At 48.8% G+C, this 25,709-nt stretch overlaps 1 protein-coding gene across 3 annotated transcripts in view; it reads left to right on the plus strand.

Annotated features, from left to right (window-relative positions):
- The window catches only part of LOC123759435 (apomucin), an 82,438-nt gene that overhangs the window by 1,735 nt on the left and 54,994 nt on the right, over positions 1-25,709 (plus strand). The window lies entirely within an intron of this gene.

Consider the following 25,709-nt stretch of genomic DNA (forward strand, 5'->3'; position numbering starts at 1 on the left):
CACTGTGTGCGCGTCCAGGGGGCGACTACATTGTGTGCGCGTCCAGGGGGCGACTACATTGTGTGCGCGTCCAGGGGGCGACTACACTGTGTGCGTGTCCAGGGGCGACTACACGACGTGTACATCTAGCAGCGAGCACACAGCCTGTGCGTGTCGAGCATGACAGGTTTTGCGTGACCTGCGGAGACACCCTCCCTACTGTGTCTATGACAGTGACCCACCCGAGGGTGCATGTCCAGTGGCCACCCTGCGCTGTACGGAGTCAGTGGCCATCCTGCGCTGAACGGAGCCCATGGCCTCCCTGAGCTGTTCGGAGCCAGTGGCCTCCCTTTGCTGTACAGAGCCCATGGCCTCCCTGCGCTGTACAGAGCCCATGGCCTCCCTGCGCTGTACAGAGCCCATGGCCTCCCTTTGCTGTAAAGAGCCCATGGCCTCCCTGCGATGTACAATCAATAGTGACCTTGCGATGTATCGAACCAGCGGTGGCTCCGTGATAGACAGTGCTCCAGCGGTGTACAGGACCAGTGATGATCCTGTAATTTGCAAGAAGTGTAGCGTCCACAAGATGTCCGCGTCCTGTGGCGCCCTTGTGACCTCCACACCTGGCTGCTCCCACGGTGAGACTAGGGAGGGGGGGGGGAGGATTTACACCATTTACACTCCCAGGTGTGTGCTTCCAGGGTCGAGCCTTAGCTCCTAATCCCCGCTGTTAGAAGCATTTGATGGTTTAATAAAATGACTGTTGTCTCATTTTTATTGTCATATTTACTTTAAAAGCGTGTATCGAAGGCCCGCCACCTTTTTTTTGTTATCCAATCAATTACATTTATGTATGATTTTTGCACCGAAAACGTTCTCTATTTTGTAAGTAACTCTTTGTATTTCGTTCTGCTCTCCATGCTCCCTCGTTCTGCGGTTCCTCTCTTTGAATATTGCTTCTTTATTTGCTTTATCAATTCATATGAGAATTATATATGTCGTAATCATGTCCTCTCTATTCTTTTGTTCCTTCAGTGTGATGACGTTAAGTTCCCTCAGTCTTTCCTTGTAGCTCAGGAACCAGCGTTGTTACTTATATACAGACTTTTGCTATTTTTGTTGCAATTAATTACGATATGCAGGATGTTTTGTGACGGGTTAGCTGGTGTCTATAATTCATCAACAGAAGACAGAAGTCCGTCCCAGGTGTATGTGTATGCCATGAGGCGTTCCCATGGGATTTATTCCTTACACTTCTGATTCATTTTACGACGTGTTCCATGTTTTGTCGAGCGTGACTGTGTTGACGGACCTAAATACGGTGTGTCACTGGCGTTGCCGAGCCAGGCTCCTAGGCACGCCTAGGAGTGTGTGACGGATCTGCCAGCAGGATTATTTGCACGCGCTCTTAACGTGGGAACAGCCGCGGTTATACAGCAACCCTTGACTGTGTGACGGGGTATGCAGGGGCTGGATAACGAGGAGCGAGCCGACGGTGCTGGGGTCAATCTCCAGGCACAGAAACCAAACGTAGTCGCAATACTGGACTGGGTCACGACCTGACTCCTGTTGACATTTGTCTCTCTCTCCCTGAGCTATCACGCAGCTTACCAAGGAGACGCTGGGAGAGAGAGGGAGGGAGTACTTATCTAGATGTACTTACCTAGTTGTGCTTGCAGGGGTTGAGCTCTGGCTCTTTAGGCCCGCCTCTCAACTGTCAATCAACTGGTGTACAGGTTCCTGAGTCTACTGTGCTCTGTCATATCTACACTTAAAACTGTGTATGGAGTCTGCTTCCACCGTAGGAGAAGTGTGTGTGTGTGTGTGTGTGTGTGTGTGTGTGTGTGTGTGTGTATGTGTGTGTGTGTTTGAATAGAAGAATAAACATTTTCCTGTTTGTAAACAGCCCTGTTTGCCCTGTTTGCGTGTGTTGTTCACTAAAAAGACGCCTGTCCCACTTCACTTCCCCCGCCGGATGTGTTGTCTGCCACCTTGCCAAGGTCGCTTCACGACACTCTCACTGTCCTCTATGACGCAGCAAGAATCCTTCTGCTGTCTACCTGCAAATTTAGTGACGGGAAATTAAAGTATTTAGTTTTTTTTGTTCTGGGTGCTGGGAGGGAGCGCGGTGAGGGCAGGTGAGTCGGGGGGAATTAGGACGCTAGGTTCGTCTATAAGTGCGTGTACGTGTCTTTATATGTATACATGCGTATATCTGTCTGTGCACGTATATATATGTGTGTATGTATGTTTCTGTGGTCCAACCCTTGTTTACCCACGAGTACCTATTCCAAACCTTTATTGTTATTGTATCTGGGTAGCGGCTGTCAGACCCTATGAAGGAGAGAGATGTGTGTGTGCGCGTGTGTGCGTGCGTATGCGTGCTGCGTTCATTCTACCAAAGCCTCCGCCTACCCCGGTGTTCCCACTCTCCCGTCTGGCCCACGCCCATCTCCTGTAACACCACACCGCCCATCTCCTGTAACACCACACCGCCCATCTCCTGTAACACCACACCGCCCATCTCCCGTCACACCACACCACCCATCTCCCGTCTGGCCCACGCCCATCTCCCGTCACACCACACCGCCCATCTCCCGTCACATCACACCGCCCATCTCCCGTCTCGCCACACCGCCCACATTCGCTTTGTGCCGATGAAGAGCGTAAGTTTGATATATATATGATAACACCCACTTCTGATAAGCATAAGGTCTTCCTAACCTATGCAAACATCTGCTTAACATTAGCATTCCCTCGTGAGGTTTACTACTGAAGCCCTTGTGTATGCACGGGAGGTAGTGGGGATGTGGTGGGTGGGACTCTAGCCAGAGAGGGTGGGGGGGGGGGGGTGAGGCCAGGGTCCCTCCACCCTTCAGCACCTGCTGTGTCAGGGTGGGGAGAGGGGGGGGGGAGTGGGGTGCTGCAAGGGGAATGGGTCAGGTCGTTAGTGTTGTACCGCGATGAGATTGCCAATTAAATCACTAGATTGCCATCTAGGTTTTAGGTTAAGGGCAAACTTCGGTAGTGTGGTTATCTATCGGTTGGAGATGCTGGTGGAGGTGGCTTACACTACTTCCCATTCTATCTCTTGGTCACCCGTACAGGCTACGAGTATTTCCTTGCATTTATTCATCTAATTTTCGCTCCCAGCTTTCACATATGTCCTCTTGGCCTACTTTATCTCACTTTAATGATGCTGTAGTAATCCACCCTGTTGCTATCCCGCTATCTCTTCCCGGCACGGTGCCAGCGTGTGTCTTGGTGCCACACCTGGGATTACGCCATTCATTTAATCTACTGCTATCTGAAATACTCTTACTAGTTTCTTCACGCTCCGCTAGATGACCGTCAACAGCAATCTGAGAAACTTTCCCCAAACAAGGCGTCTCGGTGCTTCACAATGTACTCTGATGAATGCCTTCTTGAGGTTATCTTGAGATGATTTCGGGGCTTTTTTAGTGTCCCCGCGGCCCGGTCCTCGACCAGGCCTCCACCCCGAGGAAGCAGCCCGTGACAGCTGACTAACACCCAGGTACCTATTTTATTGCTAGGTAACAGGAGCATAGGGTGAAAGAAACTCTGCCCATTGTTTCTCGCCGGCGCCTGGGATCGAACCCAGGACCACAGGATCATAAGTCCCGCGTGCTGTCCGCTCGGCCGACCGGCTCCCCTTGATGTATTACGCGGTACAAAAGTGAGAGTGGAGCAGGCTAAGTGGACCACTGGTGAGGCTTGAGGCCACTTGTTTGCCTCTACACAACATGGCTAAGGTCATCCTTAATCTTACGATGCACAGGTGTGAAGGAGACGCACGTCTCCGGATGCATATCGTGCGTAACGCATCATTGTAATCTGTGAGACATTTTTTTGGTTGTTTGTTGTGCTGCTTCGAAGTTCCAGACGTCTCCTCGGTAATTGGGGGTTCCAGGTGACCTCTCGACTCTTAAGGGTGTTGCGATGAGCACATTAAGGTCGACGATTCGGTTTATTTTTCAAGTAGGTAAGAAAACAAGACATTCGGGTAAGGCTTGTAGGTAGTGTAGGCAGAGGTAGCAGAGAGGTAGGCAAGGCAGGCAGGGATGTAGGCAGAGCAGGCAGGGCCGGGACGGGCAGACGGGCAAGGTATAGCGAGAAGGTAGATTGGGCCTGGTATGGCAGGGTAGGCCGGGTATGACGGTCTAGGCTGGGTAGGGCAGGTACGTCAGGTAAGGCAGGCAGGTCGGGTGGGGCAGGCAGGATTTGCAGGGCGTTCCTTTGTTGCTCTCTGACTCACAAGCAAAAACTAAAAATCCTGCTTTGGTATTTTCAGCAAACCTTAGCGTTTATGGTGTAATGACTAGGAGGGGGAGGTGGGGGCGAGTATTAGGGAGGGGGGCGAGTACAAGGGAGGGGGGGGGCGAGTACAAGGGAGGGGGGGGCGATAACAAGGGAGGGGGGGGCGAGTACAAGGGAGGGAGGGGGCGAGTACAAGGGAGGGAGGGGGCGAGTACAAGGGAGGGAGGGGGCGAGTACAAGGGAGGGAGGGGGCGAGTACAAGGGAGGGAGGGGGCGAGTACAAGGGAGGGAGGGGGCGAGTACAAGGGAGAGGGGGCGAGTACAAGGGAGGGGGGGGCGAGTACAAGGGAGGGGGGCGAGTACAAGGGAGGAGGGGCGAGTACAAGGTAGGAGGGGCAAGTGCAAGGGAGAGGGGGGCGAGTACAAGGGAGGGGGGCGAGTACAAGGGAGGAGGGGTGAGTACAAGGGAGGGGGGGGCGAGTACAAGGTAGGAGGGGCAAGTACAAGGGAGGGGGGCGAGTACAAGGGCGGGAGGGCACAAGGGAAGAGAGGCGAGTACAAGGAAGCGTATGATGGAGGATCACTATTTACTGTCCCGCTGTGGGTCCTGCGAGCACTACTGCTATCGACCACCTCCACTGGGTTTGGTTCGATAATTAGAGGTTACACATTGCGTGCCAACCCTGAAGCCTAGTTCCTGCCGGGGGTTTCCTGGTGGTACAGTGGTCAGTGTTGACCTTCTCGCCACCAGGGACAACCACTCGTCTCTATTGTATTAGTTTCCCTTTGAAAATATTGGTGGCAGCAGCAGCTAGTGATAGTAGCTAGTGACAGCAGCAGCAGCAACAACAGCTAGTGACAGCAGAGCTTATCACAGTAGCAAGAACAGTTGGTACACTAAGAAAAAACCGCCATTCCAGTAGCCTTTTATCGAAATTGTGGCGGCCTGCAGCAGCAGCAGCGGTAGACTCGCTTCCATGGACAGCCTTGTGGTCTCTGGTGGTTAGTTTACCCTTCCTCTCGCCCTCCCCTACTTTCCCCTCCCCTTTCCACTACTTCTCCCTCCCCTTTACCCTCCCTTCCTTCCCCACTCTCCCTCCCACCCTTCCCCCCTCTCCCTCCCACCCTAACCTCCAATCACCATTACTCATACCTCGGATGAGGTCACTGTGGTTTCCTGTACTCTTCACTGACTGAGAGTGTAGAGGGATGAGAGGAGCCGTAAAGTGTGGCAAAATTTACCAGGCAGGCTGAACCAAATCAAATATTCAACGGCAATAACAAAGTTACTTGCCATTTTATAAAATCTGACTCCCCCGCTCCCCCACCTCCCTCTACCACAAGAAACAACAAAAGCAGGTGGGGAAGGAAAACTATATTATATCCGCACGAGTTTATATGGTGTTTAAGCCCCAATGAGCCGGTTAACAGTCAGGTGTTAAGAGGCTCCCGAAGATGGGTCTCCGGTAGAGCCCGGTGACTTATCCGTTCCACTCGCTCCCATCCAGAACACTGACTGAAGGGCAACTCTTACGCAGCGTCCAATGGCGTCGACCACGTCCCTGCTGACTGGAGGCTGAGGCAACGGGAAATTCCAGCGTCGGTGTGTGTGTGTATCTTAAAGGCGGTTGGCAGTTGTTCTGTGCGGCGATGTCTTCTGGACTCGCTGGAAATGAGACAGATATGACATTCGCTGACTATGAGATCTGAGACTCGCTGAGACAGATATGACATTCGAGTTTAGACAAGTGTACTTTAGAAATGTTGAGGTGTATGTTGTAGGTGTAAGTGGTGCTCAAGGTTGTCAAGTCGGGTGGTGATGGGTCAAGGGCTCTCAGGACAGGGGTAGTAGGGGGGTGCATGACGCGGGGAGGGTACGAGCCCAACAGGCAAGAACGGACTCAAGTAGTTAAAAATTAATGAAACGATAAATGGTTTGGGTGAGCTTATGAATGGGATTTTAACGCAAATTGAAGACCCAGGACTCTAGAACGGAATGGCGAGCCTTTTTCATGGGTATCAGGAGTTGAAGTATATCCTATTTATAAGAATATGTAAGCTTAAGATCAGCGTTGCAAGTAAATCGTGAATAAAAATCGCACAAACTCTTAATCCTCCCACCTGTCTGAAACCCACAAATCCCCTCCACTATACTCCCTCCCGTGCTAAAAACCGGATTCTTAATGTTTACTACACTACTAGAGGTACATTACAAAGGCCTGGAGTTCTTTTAAACTGGATGAGGCTCTTTGGTCCCGTCTCTCAACCTTCAGGCAACTGGCGTACAAATGCCTGAGCATATTGGGCTGTATCATATTTACATATTTTAAACTGTGACTGGAGTCCTTCTCTGCCATCTTACTTCTCTGTTGTTTCACCACACAGGTGGGTGCAAGAACCCTTCTGACTCCTGCTAGCAAGCTTTACCTTCCCATAGCTCATGGTAAGCTTTGCCCACTGGTGCTGCCTAGAACACGACACACCAATTGGTTAACAACCACGTCCCCAATTACTGATAGGTGAATAGAGGCGAACAACTAAGGATTGGAGCCTAGTGTGTGTGTGTGTGTGTGTTTTATGTCTTGAGGCTGGTTAGAGGTATATATAATATAATAATATATAATAATATAATATAGTGAACTGGAGCAGCGTTAGGAGACATATGGCTAGTGCTAGCAAGATTTTTATGAAGGAGCCCACAGTCCAGATGCTGGCTCTGGTTAAAATATTCCACAATATATTCCCCCCAAATTATGATATATCAGTCGCTGTCCACCAAGTGTGTCTAGTACTGCTGGGTGTCACTGGGACTCGTGGGGTGAAGGAACTGTCTAATCAACCCAATCCGGCCCAGGGATTGGACTGAGGCGCTCTCGCTTGTGATGCTGGAGCGTCAACCCCTACTACATCACTGAACCCGGAGCCCGGGGTGGTGTGATCAGGGTCGTGTGGCTGTGGACCGGACCGGTACTGCGGGTCGTCTGGCTGTGGACCGGACCGGTACTGCGGGTCGTCCGGCTGTGGACCGGACCGGTACTGCGGGTCGTCCGGCTAGAACTCTGGCCATGCCTGGAATACTACGCTCTTGGGCTGGATCTCTTGATTGATGTAACGCACACTACAACTACTTCTACTTCTACTGTTACTACTATTACTACTTGCACTATGCATAACATAGTGTAGCTCTCACTGCTCTGCCCCTCACTCTCACTTCCTCTCACGCTCACAAGTGCCTTCATTAAACGCTAGAGTGGTGTGGGGGTTGGCTGTTAGGTACCGGGGGAGGAGGACGAGGGGGGGGGGATAATAGTATAAGCGCGGACAAAGGCCTCCTGGACCATATCCCGTCGATGACAAGGAGGACAGGAAGTGCATGGGGACCATTCATGAGTGGGTAGTGAGGCGAGCAGTGTGGGCGCAACCCATCCTAGTAATAGTACGTCGCATTTTGACGTTACTTTACCTACGACCAACATCTGTTGTGTTAAAAAATGATCTCGCGAAAGTGACGTAATGTCTCGTTTTCTGTCCGTAGGTTCTCTGGTATGATAAGGCACTTTAATACGACATTTTTTTGACGTAGGGAACGCTCGGAAGAACGGGCTGGTTTGAGTCAGTAACTTGCCTTCACAGTGGATTCCATGTCAGACGAGATTCTTAACAAGCTCTGTAAAAGAAAATGTGTCTATCTAAGGATGGAGGCCAGACGCTTAATGCTAGTCTCTCCCAGCCTTTTAGGTCACAACATGGGGAGTATGGGAGTGTCATAGGTCGGATGAGGTCGGCCCCAGTGCCGCACTTTAAGGCTCCTATAACAAATCCCCAGAGATTTTCATGGCTTTTAAAATCGGGGGTTAATTTTCCGGAGAGTTTTTTTAGCCATTTTCACGTGGGATCATAGTCATAGACTATGAGATCTCCAAAATGGGAAGCATTCACAGGTGGGCTCCAAGGTTCAAGTAAACACTACCTTAACCCTCTGCTGCTCATATAAACACTACCTTGACCCTCTGCTGCTCATGTAAACACTACCTTGACCCTCTGCTGCTCATGTAAACACTACCTTGACCCTCTGCTGCTCATGTAAACACTACCTTGACCCTCTGCTGCTCATGTAAACACTACCTTGACCCTCTGCTGCTCATGTAAACACTACCTTGACCCTCTGCTGCTCATGTAAACACTACCTTGACCCTCTGCTGCTCATATAAACACTACCTTGACCCTCTGCTGCTCATATAAACACTACCTTGACCCTCTGCTGCTCATGTAAACACTACTTTGATCCTCTGCTGCTCATGTAAACATTACCTTGATCCTCTGCTGCTCATATAAACACTTCCTTATCACGAAAGCCACTGTAAATGTACATTTTCACGCGACTGTGTAATAGAACATAATATAGGTTCCAGGAATATGACTAACAAAAATGCAGAGGTCTTTAAGTGTTAATATTTATGCAGGTTTTAAGATGATAGGAACTTAGAATGATAGTCTTAGGATGATAGGGGACTTAGAATGATAGTCTTAGGATGATAGGGGACTTAGAATGATAGTCTTAGGATGATAGGGGACTTAGAATGATAGTCTTAGGATGATAGGGGACTTAGAATGATAGTCTTAGGATGATAGGGGACTTAGAATGATGTGGAACTTATGATGAGAGTCTTAGGATGATAGGGAACATAGGATGATAGTTGTAGGATGATATGGAAGATAGGATGATTGTCTTAGGATGATAGGGAACATAGGATGATAGTTGTAGGATGATATGGAAGATAGGATGATTGTCTTAGGATGATAGGGAACTTACCCCCCATTGTGGTGTCGTGGGAGGAGGCGTGAGGTTACCGAAGTGTAAAATTGCATGAAAGGTATAAAAAAATAAAGTTTATGAAAATATCAAATCAACTCAGAACTTGCCACACTGGATTAAAATTGAACTGGTATTGCGGGGAGTGTGAGAGTGTGGTGAGAGTGTGGTGAGAGTGTGGTGAGAGTGTGTTGTGTGTTGAGAGGGTGGTAAGTGTGTGTTGAGAGGGTGGTGAGAGTGTGGTGAGTGTGTGTTGAGAGTGTAGTGAGTGTGTGTTGAGAGGGTGGTGAGTGTGTTGAGAGTGTGATGAGTGTGTTGAGAGTGTGATGAGTGTGTTGAGTGTGATGAGTGTGTTGAGAGGGTGGTGAGTGTGTTGAGAGTGTATTGACTGCGGTGAGAGTGCAAGGAGACAAGAGAGTCGAAATTGCTAAGAGCAATTTCCAAGTTAACAACTAACACGTACTTTGAAGGCGATGAGTCACAATAACGTGGCTGAAGTATGTTGACCAGACCACACACTAGAAGTTGAAGGGACGACGACGTTTCGGTCCGTCCTGGACCATTCTCAAGTCAATTGTCTTGAGAATCAATGGACTTGAGAATGGTCCAGGACGGACCGAAACGTCGTCGTCCCTTCAACTTCTAGTGTGTGGTCTGGTCAACACGTACTTTGAAATTAGCAAAACTGGAAACCGGTAGTCCAACGTCACACGTGTAAAGATATTGTAACATTACCAGGCGGTACCGGGAGCTAGTTCTTGCTGCCTCATTCCCCCCGTCTAATACTTAACCCAAAAAACATTCTCAATTAATAATAATGATGATAATACCGCGATAATGATAAAGTACGAATTGCAATTCCACATTTTGTAATCTTGAATAACGAGAAATGTCGAGTTGCTGGGAAGTTGAGACGTGTGCGAAACACAACAGTGTGATGAAACAACGGTTGTTGAATAATTTTTTTTATCAAGTTGCAGTGTGTGGGATATTGCTGATCTTTCTTAACTCCCCACCTACCCTCCTGCCCTCCACTCCAGCACATACCCCTATCTATATATATGTTTGCTTAGACGCCTCAAAAGCCTGCACATTAATGGCACCTGACACCCAGATAGACGCGGGATCAATGGAGTAGGGCCAAGTGGAACAACTAAAAGAGAAACAAAACAAGAAGCCAAAACCTGTCGCTGTTATGAGTGGAGGGTACATGTAAATGTGTGATATAGAAAAGAACAAATGTAACTTGCAAAAGCAATCACGTCAGAAAGTGTAGACATATCCTCAGTGCAGATAAATGTTCCAAAAGCTGAACATTTTCCACCCAAAACTCTGTAAGAGCATTAAACAAGAAAGAATGTTTCAACAGACACCTGTCCAGCTTTTCATATTACAGGAACCAGGCGAATAATGCCAAAAGAACGCCACTATGAAATCAGCCACTGTGAAAACTGCCACAACTCTACATACCAGGGAGATTTTTGGGGGCAAGAGAAGACTGGGTATATATATATATACCAAGGCTTGAGACTATCTTGAGTTGATTTCGGGGCTTTTTTTAAGTGTCCCCGCGGCCCGGTCCTTGACCAGGCCTCCACCCCCAGGAAGCAGCCCGTGACAGGTGATTAACTCCCAGGTACCTATTTACTGCTAGGTAACAAGGGGCATAGGGTGAAAGAAACTCTGCCCATCGTTTCTCGCTGGCGCCCGGGATCGAACCCGGGACCACAGGATCACAAGTCCAGTGTGCTCTCCGCTCGGTCCGACCAGCTCCCATGAACCTTACAACCAACTCTGTCATATGCTAGAGAGGACACACAGTTGCCCCTATTACGGTTATCCATGGCATACTTAAAACAGCGAAGATAGCATCACCCCATAAAGGAAGTTTTCAGATAATCTATAACCTCGTTCTACATCTACCAATAGATAACTAAATAATAACAAATGTAATTAATAGAGGTTATTTAAATTTTTAATACTATACTCAACCCAGCTTAAGTAAGGATACACAGCCCAGCTTAAATTAAGAATACTCAACCATACTGAACCATGCTAAGCAAACTCATCTCGGATTAATGCAACAAGACCAATCCTTACTCAACCATACTCAATTCTGATTAATGTAAAAATTATTTAACCCTACTCAATCATGCATAACCCTGATAACATATTGTTAAATATAACAATATTTGGATAGCTGCAGGCATGAGAAGACCTCAAAAGCAGTATGCTAATGAACGAGGAACAGAGAGAACTTCTCAGGATGAGGAGGAGAAAGATCCAGTAGACGTAACCGTCAAGGTGACTCCAGGCACAAGATAGCAGGATAACGTGACTGCCAACACCGTTAACAAGACCTACTTAAGGAGTCCTTCATACAGACGCGTAAGTACCAAAGCAAACCCACCTGTGTGTGTGGGTAACCTCCACCTTCTTCGTGTCCTGAAAGAAGGAAAGCAGAAATAGAGCAATTCCTGAGATATGCAGCAAGACTCGTATTTGGTCCGGAGGGATGGAATTATATAGAATTGCTGAGGGAATTCTTTGCCACAATGGAGACAATAAGGAACATGATAACGGCAAGATATTAATGGAGATTGGCAGGGCTGACGAAGGTTAAATGCTCATTATGAGGAATAGTAGAAAGGATGGATTAGGATGGTGTGACAGACTAAACACTTGACATGTCAGGAAAAACTACTTGAGAGCAGGAGTGGTAAACGGATGGAACCACCTAGCCGGGAGAGACATAGAAAGCAGCCTAAATACACATTACATAGCACTAGAAGTAAATACGCATTAAAAAAAAAAAACTTGAAAGACGGGGATTTAGGAGCTAATATTGAGCTAATCCGGGGCTCAGGAGGCGAAGCTTGACTCTGGACATTCAAATGATCAGCCTGGATCGACAGCGACGCTAGCAGCAACCACCACTTTCATGGCTGGTGTCATTACCTCATCAAGACGGCGGCGGCGGTTCCTGTGCGGACTGTGAGCCAGTCATGCGTGTGCACTCTCCAGATTGGTGAGCACACATGAACACACGCGCCTGGCTTGCCCCACAGCTTGGGCCGGAGCTGCCGAGGTCCTGATATGGTCATTACACAGTTGTTGTTGGTTCTGGCATCACTCCTTGCCCTCCATCCTGAGGGAGAAGGGAAAAAGGAACAATGAGTTTGAGAGCCAGGTCTTGAGAAATATTGATCAGTGGAATTTGATGATATTATGAGATTCGCACCGCTTCGTTGGCTACTGAAAAAGCCATCTCGACACCATCCTCGGGGTCTTCCTAGCCTCTTCTGGTGGCCAGGTGTTGTGGGCCACACGACTGGCTCACTTCTGCGACACTCATACTTTTTCGTCTCAAACTCTGCCACTATTCATTCATGGTGTTTAGAAACTTTCCCGAAACGCCCATCTTTTTCCCCTAAACACATTCCCCCCGCCACACTTCTCTCCCCTTGCCCCATCTCTTCTTCCCTCCCATCCTCCTCCTCTCCCTCCACACTCTTAACCGCCAATCACAAACAAATCAACTGCAATTACAAGCACATATTTGTTTTTTCCACCCACCACCGGTGAAGGCTACCATCCACCGTTGGTGAAGGCTGCCACCCACCACCGGTGAAGGCTGCCACCCACCACCGGTGAAGGCTACCATCCACAGTTGGTGCAGGCTGCCACCCACCACCGGTGCAGGCTGCCACCCACCACCGGTGCAGGCTGCCACCCACCACCGGTGAAGGCTACCATCCACAGTTGGTGCAGGCTGCCACCCACCACCGGTGCAGGCTGCCACCCACCACCGGTGAAGGCTGCCACCCACCACCGGTGCAGGCTGCCACCCACCACCGGTGAAGGCTGCCACCCACCACCGGTGCAGGCTGCCACCCACCACCGGTGCAGGCTGCCACCCACCACCGGTGAAGGCTGCCACCCACCACCGGTGCAGGCTGCCACCCACCACCGGTGCAGGCTGCCACCCACCACCGGTGAAGGCTGAAACCCACCACCGGTGCAGGCTGCCACCCACCACCGGTGCAGGCTGCCACCCACCACCGGTGAAGGCTGCCACCCACCACCGGTGCAGGCTGCCACCCACCACCGGTGCAGGCTGCCACCCACCGTCGTAGTCTGCAATTCCTCGAAAATCACAACGTTCCTGATGGTACCAAGCTCTCGATGTTGTTCTGCTCAGATATAAAGCGTCGCCTTGCACATTGACCTGCATCCTGGCGACCAAGCCTCCCGCGGGCCATGACCTGCGAGCGACCATGAAGACCCCCATCCATCCCCAGATCTCCAGTATCAGCCATTGGTACTGGTAATGGCTCCAAAGAGCCTCCACTCACGGGCACACCATAACCCGTGCCACCTTTTGGGGTGACTTTATCAGTCCATGAACCAGTGTGGGGAGGGATAGTGATGAAGGTGACGGTAGCAATAATAATGGTGTAGTGGTAGGGCTCTCAGAGGAGACCATCCCTGCCCTTGTGTGGCCGTGCACAATAGAAGTTTAATTACAGTTTAGACGTATTGCCTTGTGTATGATCCTCTGTCCTTCCTAGCAGTGAATACCAACATTATCCTCACTCTAATAACGACCTAATTGAATTCCTCAGATTAGGCAAAATTGTAAATAATTTTTTGTCAATAGAGATGTAAATAAATACAATAAATTAATAAATACAATAAGTGGTAGGTCTGGCTGGAGGGCTAGAGAAGGTGTGTGCAGATGCGCAAATGAGTGACGCAGATGATGGGTGAGCGCAGGTGGACGATGTAGCCAGGTATAGGTGGATATACATGGGCGTCTTGGGAACACCCTGCAGGTGGGTAGCAAGAATAGGTGGTTATAGGTGGGTGAGGCCAGTAGGCATGTAGGGGAATGAGAAGGTGTAAAGGTGGGGGATGGGAGGGGAGGAAGGATGGGACCTTCATTCCTTTCCTGTCATTATTACTTGTAGGCCTACAAGTAATAAAAACAAAAATAAATACGAAAAATTGAGTTTCAGCCGCCACGAATACCATCCAAGCTTTAATTAAAAGCTTAGAAGATCAAGAGGAGGAGGAAGAGAAAGTAAAGAGGAGAAGAACAGTAATAGGAGGAGGGAGAAAGAGCAGGAGCTGTTACCGCCTAGTTCAATTCACGCTAATTACTTCTCCTGACGCAATTTTAACGAGCGCTTGTTACTGACAGTTCCGGTAGTTAAGTCTTGCGTGAGTTTTGTTGCGATGAGGCTCCAGTGAAATGGCGATAACAAGGAGAGGAAATATCGTAGTGGGTTATTGAGGGGTTGTTTCTGTAGGTAGTGTGGCAGTGTATTAGCCAGGAGTATGTGTGTGTGAGTGTGTGTGTGTGTGAGTGTGTGTGTGTGTGTGAGTGTGTGTGTGTGTGAGTGTGTGTGTGTGTGTGTGTGTGTGTGTGTGTGAGTGTGTGTGTGTGTGTGTACTCACCTAATTGTACTCACCTAATTGTGCTTGCGGGGGTTGAGCTCTGGCTCTTTGGTCCCGCCTCTCAACCGTCAATCAACTGGTGTACAGATTCCTGAGCCTATTGGGCTCTATCATATCTACATTTGAAACTGTGAATGGAGTCAGCCTCCACCACATCACTTCCTAATGCATTCCATTTGCTAACTACTCTGACACTGAAAAAGTTCTTTCTAACGTCTCTGTGGCTCATTTGGGTACTCAGCTTCCACCTGTGTCCCCTTGTTCGCGTCCCACCAGTGTTGAAAAGTTCGTCCTTGTTTACCCGGTCGATTCCCCTGAGGATTTTGTAGGTTGTGATCATGTCCCCCCTTACTCTTCTGTCTTCCAGTGTCGTGAGGTGCATTTCCCGCAGCCTTTCCTCATAACTCATGCCTCTTAGTTCTGGGACTAGTCTAGTAGCATACCTTTGGACTTTTTCCAGCTTCGTCTTGTGCTTGACAAGGTACGGGCTCCATGCTGGGGCCGCATACTCCAGGATTGGTCTTACATATGTGGTGTACAAGATTCTGAATGATTCCTTACACAGGTTCCTGTGTGTGTGTGTGTGTGTGTGTGTGTGTGTGTGTGTGTGTGTGTGTGTGTGTGTGTGTGTGTGTGTGTGTGTGTGTATGTGTGTGTGTGTGTAATTAGTTAGCCTAAATCAGATTTCTGCTTTCTGTTGTCCGTTCACCTTACCTCAGGAGCGGCGCGCGCGCGCACACACACACACACACACACACACACACACACACACACACACACACACACACACACACACACACACACACACACACTGTTCTTTGGAAGAACAGAGACCCGCATGGAGGACCAGAAACATGGAGAGCTAAGCTGCTGGACGTGGCAACAAGAAACTTTCTAAGCCAGCATACCAAAGAGCCAACAAGAATGAGAGGAGAAGATGAACCAGCAATGCTTGATTTGATATTTACCCTAAATGAATGGGATATAAGGGAAGTTAAGATGGAAGCGCCCTTGGGAATGAGTGACCACAGTGTATTGAACTTTGAGTACCTGGTAGAGCTAGGACTTATCTCCCCCCAAAAAGAACTAGGAATCAAAAGGCTGGCATACCGAAAGGGGAATTATGAACAGATGAGAAGTTTCCTAAGTGAAATACCTTGGGACACAGACCTCAGAGACAAGTCTGTACAGGGTATGATGGACTATGTTACCCAAAAGTGTCAGGAGGCAGTAAACAGGTTCATCCCGGCCCAAAGGGAAAAATCCGAGAAGCAACAAAAGAATCCATGGTATAATAGGGCAAGTATGGAAGCGAAGAAACTGAACAAGAAGGCGTGGAGGAACTTCCGGAATAACAGAACACCAGAAAGCAGGGAGAGATACCAGAGAACCAGGAATGAGTACGTCAGGGTGAGAAGAGAAGCAGAGAAAATTTTTGAAAATGATATAGCAAACAAAGCCAAGACCGAACCAAAGCTACTCCACAGTCACATCAGAAGGAAAACAACAGTGAAAGAACAGGTATTGAAACTTAGAACAGGCGAGGACAGGTATACAGAGAATGACAGAGAGGTGTGTGAGGAACTCAACAAGAGGTTCCAGGAGGTCTTCACAATAGAACAGGGTGAGGTCACTGTGCTAGGAGAAAGGGAAGTAAACCAGGCGGCCTTGGAGGAGTTCGAAATTACGAGAGAGGAGGTCAAGAGACACCTGCTGGATCTGGATGTTAGAAAGGCGGTTGGTCCAGATGGGATCTCACCATGGGTACTGAAAGAGTGTGCAGAGGCACTTTGCTTGCCACTCTCCATAGTGTATAGTAAATCACTAGAGACGGGAGACCTACCAGAAATATGGAAGACGGCGAATGTGGTCCCAATATACAAAAAGGGCGACAGACAAGAGGCACTGAACTACAGGCCAGTGTCCTTGACTTGTATACCATGCAAGGTGATGGAGAAGATCGTGAGAAAAAACCTGGTAACACATCTGGAGAGAAGGGACTTCGTGACAAATCGCCAACATGGATTCAGGGAGGGTAAATCTTGCCTTACAGGCTTGATAGAATTCTACGATCAGGTGACACAGATTAAGCAAGAAAGAGAGGGCTGGGCGGACTGCATTTTCTTGGATTGTCGGAAAGCCTTTGACACAGTACCGCATAAGAGGCTGGTACATAAGCTGGAGAGACAGGCAGGTGTAGCTGGTAAGGTGCTCCAGTGGATAAGGGAGTATCTAAGCAATAGGAAGCAGAGAGTTACGGTGAGGGGTGAGACCTCCGATTGGCGTGAAGTCACCAGTGGAGTCCCACAGGGCTCTGTACTCGGTCCTATCTTGTTTCTGATATATGTAAATGATCTCCCGGAGGGTATCGATTCATTTCTCTCAATGTTTGCGGACGATGCTAAAATTATGAGAAGGATTAAAACAGAAGAGGACTGTTTGAGGCTTCAAGAAGACCTAGACAAGCTGAAGGAATGGTCGAACAAATGGTTGTTAGAGTTTAACCCAACCAAATGTAATGTAATGAAGATAGGTGTAGGGAGCAGGAGGCCAGATACAAGGTATCATCTGGGAGAGGAAATTCTTCAGGAGTCAGAGAAGGAAAAAGACTTGGGGGTTGATATCACGCCAGACCTGTCTCCTGCAGCACATATCAAGCGGATAACATCAGCGGCATATGCCAGGCTGGCCAACATACGAACGGCATTCAGAAACTTGTGTAAAGAATCATTCAGAACTTTGTATACCACATATGTCAGGCCAATCCTGGAGTATGCAGCCCCAGCATGGAGTCCATATCTAGTCAAGGATAAGACTAAACTGGAAAAGGTTCAAAGGTTTGCCACCAGACTAGTACCCGAGCTGAGAGGTATGAGCTACGAGGAGAGACTACGGGAATTAAACCTCACTTCGCTGGAAGACAGAAGAGTTAGGGGGGACATGATCACCACATTCAAGATTCTGAAGGGGATTGATAGGGTAGATAAAGACAGTCTATTTAACACAAGGGGAACACGCACAAGGGGACACAGGTGGAAACTGAGTGCCCAAATGAGCCACAGAGATATTAGAAAGAACTTTTTTAGTGTCAGAGTGGTTGACAAATGGAATGCATTAGGGGGTGATGTGGTGGAGGCTGACTCCATACACAGTTTCAAGTGTAGATATGACAGAGCCCGATAGGCTCAGGAATCTGTACACCTGTTGATTGACGGTTGAGAGGCGGGACCAAAGAGCCAGAGCTCAACCCCCGCAAACACAACTAGGTGAGTACAACTAGGTGAGTACACACACACACACACACACACACACACACACACACACACACACACACACACAGAGTCCTGGCAACTGCAGTTTCACCTCCCCGGAGCCTCCCCGGACGGACCCCCTCTACTTGCTGCGACCAGGCACAAGCGTGGGGGACCCCGGGAGGAACATGCAGTTTTCCTGTTTTCATGGTTCTTTCTCTAGAATGGTGTTCTGCAACACTGACTTCGGTTCTTTCTCTAGCAGCATGCAGAACAAGGAACATCTCTAGAATGGTGTTCTGCAACACTGACTTGGCCATGCGCGCACACACACACACACACACACACACACACACACACACACACACACACACACACACACACACACACACACACACACACACACACGCATGAATTTCAGTATATTATAGCGTAGGCAGCCCCCGGCATGGAGCCATCACATTAAAAATATCACAGAATTAAAGTTGAAAAGCTCAATAATATATTGTAAGCTTTGTTCCTGAGGTGAGGGACCTGAGCTATGAGGAAACACTGGAGAAGAGGAGGTATAGGGGAACTAGTGTGGGGATATGATAGCGATATATAGGATTCTAAGATAAATTGACAAAGGAGACAAAGAATGTTCAAAGTGAGAAACCATAGAACGAGGGGACACAGATGCAACCCACAGAATGAGGTGATATAGACGGAACCACGGAACGAGGGGACATAGATGGAACCACGGAACGAGGGGACATAGATGGAACCACGGAACGAGGTGACTGATGGAACCACGGAACAAGGTGACATATATGGAACCGCAGAACGAGGGGACATAGATGGAACCACAGAACGAGGGGACATAGATGGAACGAGGGGACAGATGCAAACATAAAACACAAACTCTTTAGAGAATTGTTTGGACAATTTGATGTACGATGGATCAGGTATGGGCGGGAGGACGGGGTGTGGGTGGAGAAACGTGTGGACGGGTGGGCGGACTAGAGGACGGGGTGTGGGTGGAGAGAATTCGGACGGGGAGGTAAGGAGGGACGGGCGGGCCAACACCCTGGCAGGAAGAATGTGTCCTTGACAACGAAAGCGGAAACATGTTGGAGCGGCGTCGGTGTTGAGGTCCCCGCTCTTGGTGGCTTGCTTCCCCCCGGCCTGCTTCACTGCTATACCTCGCGTCCGGCCTGCCTGCCTGCCTGCCTGCCTGCCTGCCTGCCTGCCTCCCCGCCTGCCTACCTCCCCGCTTCTGCAGCCTGCCTGCTTCCCTGCCTCCTCTGCAGCCTGCCTCCCTGCCTCCCCGCCTCCTCTGCAGCCTGCCTCCCCGCCTCCTCTGCAGCCTGCCAACCTTTACCTGTCTCCAGCCTGTCTGTATGGATGTCCTATACCATAATAATGTAAAATAAAAAAGATTACAGAGACAGACTTACAGGCCAGTACAAGACAATCTTTGTACCCATCTGTTTACCTTCGGGTTCCTGCAACTCTAATATATAGCATACCTACTTTTACTCTACCTAACGTAGCTGAGCCCAGCCTCGCTCGGCTTAGCCTAGCCTAACCTATTTTAGAGAGCTCAGTCGAAGCAGAGTGGCAGTGTAGCGAGAAAGGTTTAGCTGAAGCCTCCGAGATCAAGGAAAATGTATAAATAAACATGCTGTACATTCAAGCAAATCCATTTATAAACCCTAATGAATCACTGTCTCCTGGACGTAAGCGGTGAAGATCGCTGTAAGAGATATTCCCCAAGACTCGTGTTCTCTCCTTGGCTACATAACCCTGAATACCAATTAGTGTGTAGCAGTGGGAGACTGGGAGGACTGGAGGGAGGGTGTGTAGTGGTAGTCAGTGGGTGTACTGGTGACCTATGACCTCTCCCACCGCTTAGGATATGACGAGGAAGGGGGGGGGGAGGTTGGAGAGGTGGAGGGAGTTCGTGGAGGGAGGGGTTAACACCAGTACTGGTGACCTCTGACCTCTCCCGCAGCCCGCGACAGGACGAGGGTCAAGGTCAGGTGGAGTTAGTGGGGGAGGGAGGGCCGGGGGGGGGGCATCAGACCTGACCTTTTTTACCTTACCCTTGCGGTTATTGCTCTCATGTCTAGCCTAATTAGTCTAACCTAGCCTAGCCTAAATAGTGTAACTTAAACCTAGCCTAGCTTAACTTAACATTATATCCTGTATGACCTAATCTATTAAAAATGTGTAACCAAACTTGCCTAACTTAACTCCGTTTTGTTAATTCCACTCAAAAACGTAGATACCTCGTTAGGTCTATTCAAGTTCAAGTTCAAGTTCAAGTATGTTTATTGAGATAAGCAATAAATACATCTCAAAGGGATAGAGTAGCTTAGGCTATTTCTACCCCCCTAAGTTAGGTCTAACCACGCCGAGCTCACGCATTACCTAAGCTGTTCACTCCGCCGTACAAACAGCGGCGGGAGCTTTCCCCTACCTGTTGAGCAAACAGGTTCCAGGTGCGAGTCAGCCTAGGAATGAATGGTCGCTGATGTTCTTCAGAAAGGCAGTTCCAGCATGAGACTGTTGATGGCTGAGCGCCTTGTGTCACGGGTGCCAATAACGGGTTGTCCACGGAGTTGGGCGAGGGCCGGAACTTTGAGAACTTTGCCCAACCCCTTGGGCTGGACGGTAGAGCGACGGTCTCGCTTCATGCAGGTCGGCGTTTAATCCCCGATCGCCCAAGTGGATGGGCACCATTTCCCCACCCCCCGTCCCATCCCAAATCCTTAATTCTGACCCCTTCCAAATGCTATTTAGTGAGTCGTAATGGCTTGGAGCATTATCCTGATACTTTCCCCTTCACTTCTCTCTCTCTCACTCTCTTACCAGTGTTGGAGGAGAGAGAGAGGGCGAGAGCGAGAGAGAGAGAGAGAGAGAGAGAGAGAGAGAGAGAGAGAGAGAGAGAGAGAGAGAGAGAGAGAGAGAGAGAGAGAGGAGAGGAGGGGGGGGGGGGTGAAAGCAAGAAAACTTGTGCTTGCAAATGTTAATATATTCTCCATTGGGCAATATGTTCCATTGAAACAGTTCAGCAACCCAGCGAGTTTTTCTTCTGAGTGTTAGAGGGAGAAGCTGTCCTGATGGCGGTGTGGTCACTCACTGGATGGGTGACACACACACACACACACACACACACACACACACACACACACACACACACACACACACACACACACACACACACACACACACACACACACACACAAACGCACAAACGCACACGCTTTATAACAACGTCAACACAAATATATAGGAGGAAAGGCATGGTAAAGGGAGAACCGAGTGAGGGAGAAGGGGGAAGGAAGAACACGAGTGAGGGAGAAAATAGGGAAGGAGAAGCTTATGGGAGAGAGAGAGAGAGAGAGAGAGAGAGAGAGAGAGAGAGAGAGAGAGAGAGAGCCGGTTTTTGTTCTCGTGTAATTATTTGACGAAGGTCGTGAGGTCGACGAAGTAGAAGGGGGAGGGGGGGGAAGAGAGAGAGAAAAGATAATTGGCAGAAGGGTGGATGATAATTGGAACAGGGGGTGGCTGGTCGGGGGGGGGGGGGTTGTAATATCACCGAGGCCGATATGTAAGAGAAACGAGATAAGTGAGTCATTGTTTTGAATTACGAAACTGCACGAAATTCCATACAAGGAGCTAGCGCTCGACCTTGAAGTACATGTATGTGAGCACATGTAGGGGAGCACATGTGATGGAAAGCATTAGGCAGTGATGTGGCGGAGGCTGACTCCATACACAGTTTCAAATGTAGATATGATAGAGCCCAGTAGGTTCAGGAATCTATTCACCAGTTGAGAGGCGGGACCAAAGAGCCAGAGCTCAACCCCGCAAGTACAAGTAGATGAGTACATGTATAGGGAAGCACATGTAGGGGAAGTGCTCACCTACAGGTGAGCAGGGCAGAGAGCGGGGCAGTTGTGGGCGTGTTGCCTAGTTAGTGAACAATACTCACCAATCAGGAGTGTCCGGGCTATTTAAGGGAGAGGGGGGTGGGGGTGGGGGAGGGCTGGGGGGGGCACAGGATGTATGGGACCAACCTTGGTGACGCCCCTCCCTCCCTCCCTTACCTTTTCCCCCTTGCCTTTCCTTCCCCACCCCCTTTTACCTTTCCTCCCCCACCCCCTTTTACCTTTCCTCCCCAAATTCTTCACGGATATTCTACCAACATCAAATCATATATCAGTGTCAACCCATCTCCATTGGATTTTGAAGAGGCCATGGACAGTATGCCTATGCACTCTGCACCCTGATTCTTGGAACTCCATATTCTTCAATAATTGTAAAAAAAAAAAGACATTTTCGCAGGCCCTTCACATTCTTTGGAAACAGAGTCTAGGTACTGGCGTTATCCCTGGTATACTAAAAACAGCAGAGATAGCACCACTCCATAAAGGAGAGAATAAGCCAAAAAATTACAGACCGATAATACATCACACATAAAACTCTTGAAAAGAGTGTCACGAAGTCAGATAAAAAAATATATAGAATCTCAGCATCTCCATAACCCTGGATAACATGGTTTCAGAACAGGGCACTCTTGTCTGTCACAGTTGCTGGACCACTATGACGTGGCCCAGATACCATGGGAGACACTAGCAAAACGCTGATGTAATGTGACCATGGTGTTGCACACAAAATGCGTTCAAAATGAATTACCGGAAAAATGGGCAGATGGATCTACAATTTCCTGACTAACAGAACAGTGTGTAATGGTCAACAAAGTAAAATCCGGACCATCAACCATGAAGAGGTCAGTCCCCCAGGGTACTGTACTTTCTCCAGTACTTTTTCTCATTCTTATATCGGACATAGACAAGGACACAATCTAAAGCACCTTATCATTCTTTGCAGATGACACTAGGAATTTTTTGAGAGTAGACAAGATAGAAGACACAGCAAACTTCCAATCAAATGTAAATCAGGTCTTTCAATGGGCTACAGAAAATATGGTATTTAATGAAGATGAGTTTCAACTTCTGCACTACGGAAAAATGAAAACATAAAAACGGAAACCACGTACAAAACGCAGTCAAATCATTCCATATAATGAAAAAGCAATGTAAAGGATTTGGATGTACTTATGTCGGAAGACCTTACCCTTAAAGAACACCATAAGGTAGCCGTCACAACTGCAAGAAAAATGATAAGTTGGATAACAAGAACCATTCAAACAAGAGATGCTATACCAGTGATGATACTTTTCAAGACGCTAGTGCTCTCTAGAGTGGAATACTGTTGCACAATGACAGCCCCTTTCAACGCTGGAAAATTGTTGACCTGGAGAGCGTGCTGAGATCCCTTACTGCTAGAATCCACTCAGTAAAACATCTAAACTACTGGGACCGACTAAAGAGCCTAAATCTGTATTCTCTTTCTATATCCATTCTCTTTCTCTTTGTATTCTCTTTCTATATCTATTTCTAAATCTATATCCCTCACAAGTCAAGCCTGGCCTCGGGCCGGGCTTGGGGAGTAAAAGAACTCCCAGAACCCCATCAACCAGGTATCAACCAGGTATCTAGAACGCAGGCGGGAAAGATACATAATAATTTATGCATGGAAAATATTAGAGGGGCTGGTACCAAATCTGCACACAGAAATAACACAACATGAGATCAGGAGGCATGGCAGGATGTGCAGAATAGCCCTGTTGAAAAGCAGAGGTGCAATAGGTACTCTGAGAGAGAACTCTATCAACATCAGAGGCCCGAGACTGTTCAACACGCTTCCACTACACATAAGGGGCAATACTGGCCGACCCCCTCACAGTGTTCAAGAGAACTTGATAAACACCTCCAAAGGATACCTGATCAACCAGGCTGTGATTCATAATTCAGGCTGCGAGCAGCCAACAGCCTGGTTGATTAGACCACCAACCAGGAGGCCTGGTCGGGGACCGGGCTGCCGTGACGTTGATCCCCGAAATCATGGCAAGATAACCGCATGATAACCTCTCTCTAACCCATATCTCCAGCCCCAGGGAGAGCGAGAGAGTCCTCATTCTCTTATCTCTCTTTCTCGTAAGAGAAGGATAAAATGAGAGAGAAAGTGCCATCAAGAAGGTCTAGACAGACGCCTGCTTGTCAGTATACCTGGGACAAGAACACAGAGAGACAGACAGAGGTAGAGATAGGGATAGAGAGTGAAGGAAGAGGTGGATGTTTGAAGAGAAGGGAGAGAGTGGGGATAGGTAGAGAGGGGAGGAGAGATAAGAGAAGGGGAAGATTGGGAGAAAGGATGGCGAGGGGGAAATAGGTTGACAGGGAGGATAAGGAAAGAGAGATTTGAGAGAGAGAGAGAGAGAGAGAGAGAGAGAGAGAGAGAGAGAGAGAGAGAGAGAGAGAGGGGGGGGGGGAGTGAGGAAGGGGAGAGAGAGAGACCCGGGCACAGCAGGGTATACTTGCCAATAACATACGTATGTAAAATAATGTAACACTTCTCTCTGTGTATATACTGGTATACAATGGAGTTTACCTGGCTTCTCCCCACCCACCGAACAGGTCATTATATACTCGTATGTCAACCACTTAGCATGGCATCAAACTAATTATGGCCCCAATATATTAATACCACAACAGGCTCACAATACATCATAGCAAAGGGATAGAAAGGTAACAACTCTTGCTGGTTGGTCAGTGAACTATTGTCGTGGCCTTAATATCCCTCCGGAAGTCGATTTGCCTTAGCAAACACCTAACAAAACATATCTGATATACACCGAGAGCTATACAACCTTCCTCGAATATATACACTGAATATACTTTAGTCCTGAAGTATGCTCAGAGTTCAAATATACCAGCCCGGGTGGACAGTAGCCCGAGGCGGTCACCAAACAATCATTCAGACCAGTTCATTGATCCTCAGAGGGTGGTAGGCTAATTAGGATGAACGAGTGCTGCGGCTGCGGCCGGAGCAACCCTGACCGCAAGTGCCTGCCGTCGCAGCCGCAGCCGCCACTTCCGCAAGTGAGGAGTATAGGAAGTAGCGAGGGGACATGGGAGGGAGGGAGAGGGACATGGGAGGGAGGGAGAGGGGCGTGGGAGGGAGGGAGAGGGACATGGGAGGGAGGGAGAGGGCGCGGGAGGGAGGGAGAGGGCGTGGGAGGGAGGGAGAGGGACATGGGAGGGCGCGAGAGGGCGTGGGAGGGCGCGGGGAGAGGCAATACCAACACAGGCGGCTGTATAACCAAGAGCCTATAACAGTTTACCAAGTAACACGCGGTTGTGACATTTAGCAAGAGCAGTTTACACTGCTGACTTACACCTCGGAACATTGAGCACCTTGCCATTGCAACAGGAACGATCACCAATAAACGATAGTGTGTTGAATAAACTCCCTGACACACTGGCATACGCGCTGATGAGCTGATGTGGACTGTGTCGACAGATATGCTGATATCCTGCCTACAGGATTTGTTGATCAGCGGATATGTAAATTAGCAGATATCTTCTATAGAAATATATTACATTAACTTCGTTTTGAAATCAGGAGAGGTTACGTAGGTACAGGAGAGAGAGAGGGGGAGAGGGAGAGGGGGGGGGGGAGGGAGAGGGGGGGGGGAGGGAGAGGGGGGGGGGAGGGAGAGGGGGAGGGGGGGAGAAGGAGAGGGAAGATAATAACTCAGACCGCAGAAGGAAGATAGTTAAAATGTGCACAATAATTTCCGCCATTATAATTATGGTGGGAAACAAGGAAGCTAGACAACTCTTCTGTACCGGTCTCGGTTCTTCCCTCCACCCTTCTTCCTTCCCTATTTCCTTCCTTACCTCTTTTCTTCCCTCCCTATTCCTCCCACACTTTAATCATCCATTACTCTGCTCTTCTTTCACCCTGGCACTGCCGTTCTGCTGGCCTCCCTGCTGGTCTACTGCTGGCCTCCCTGCTGGCCTCCCTGCTGG

The sequence above is a fragment of the Procambarus clarkii genome, chromosome 32 (genome assembly GCF_040958095.1).
Source record: "Procambarus clarkii isolate CNS0578487 chromosome 32, FALCON_Pclarkii_2.0, whole genome shotgun sequence".
NCBI lineage: Eukaryota > Metazoa > Arthropoda > Malacostraca > Decapoda > Cambaridae > Procambarus > Procambarus clarkii.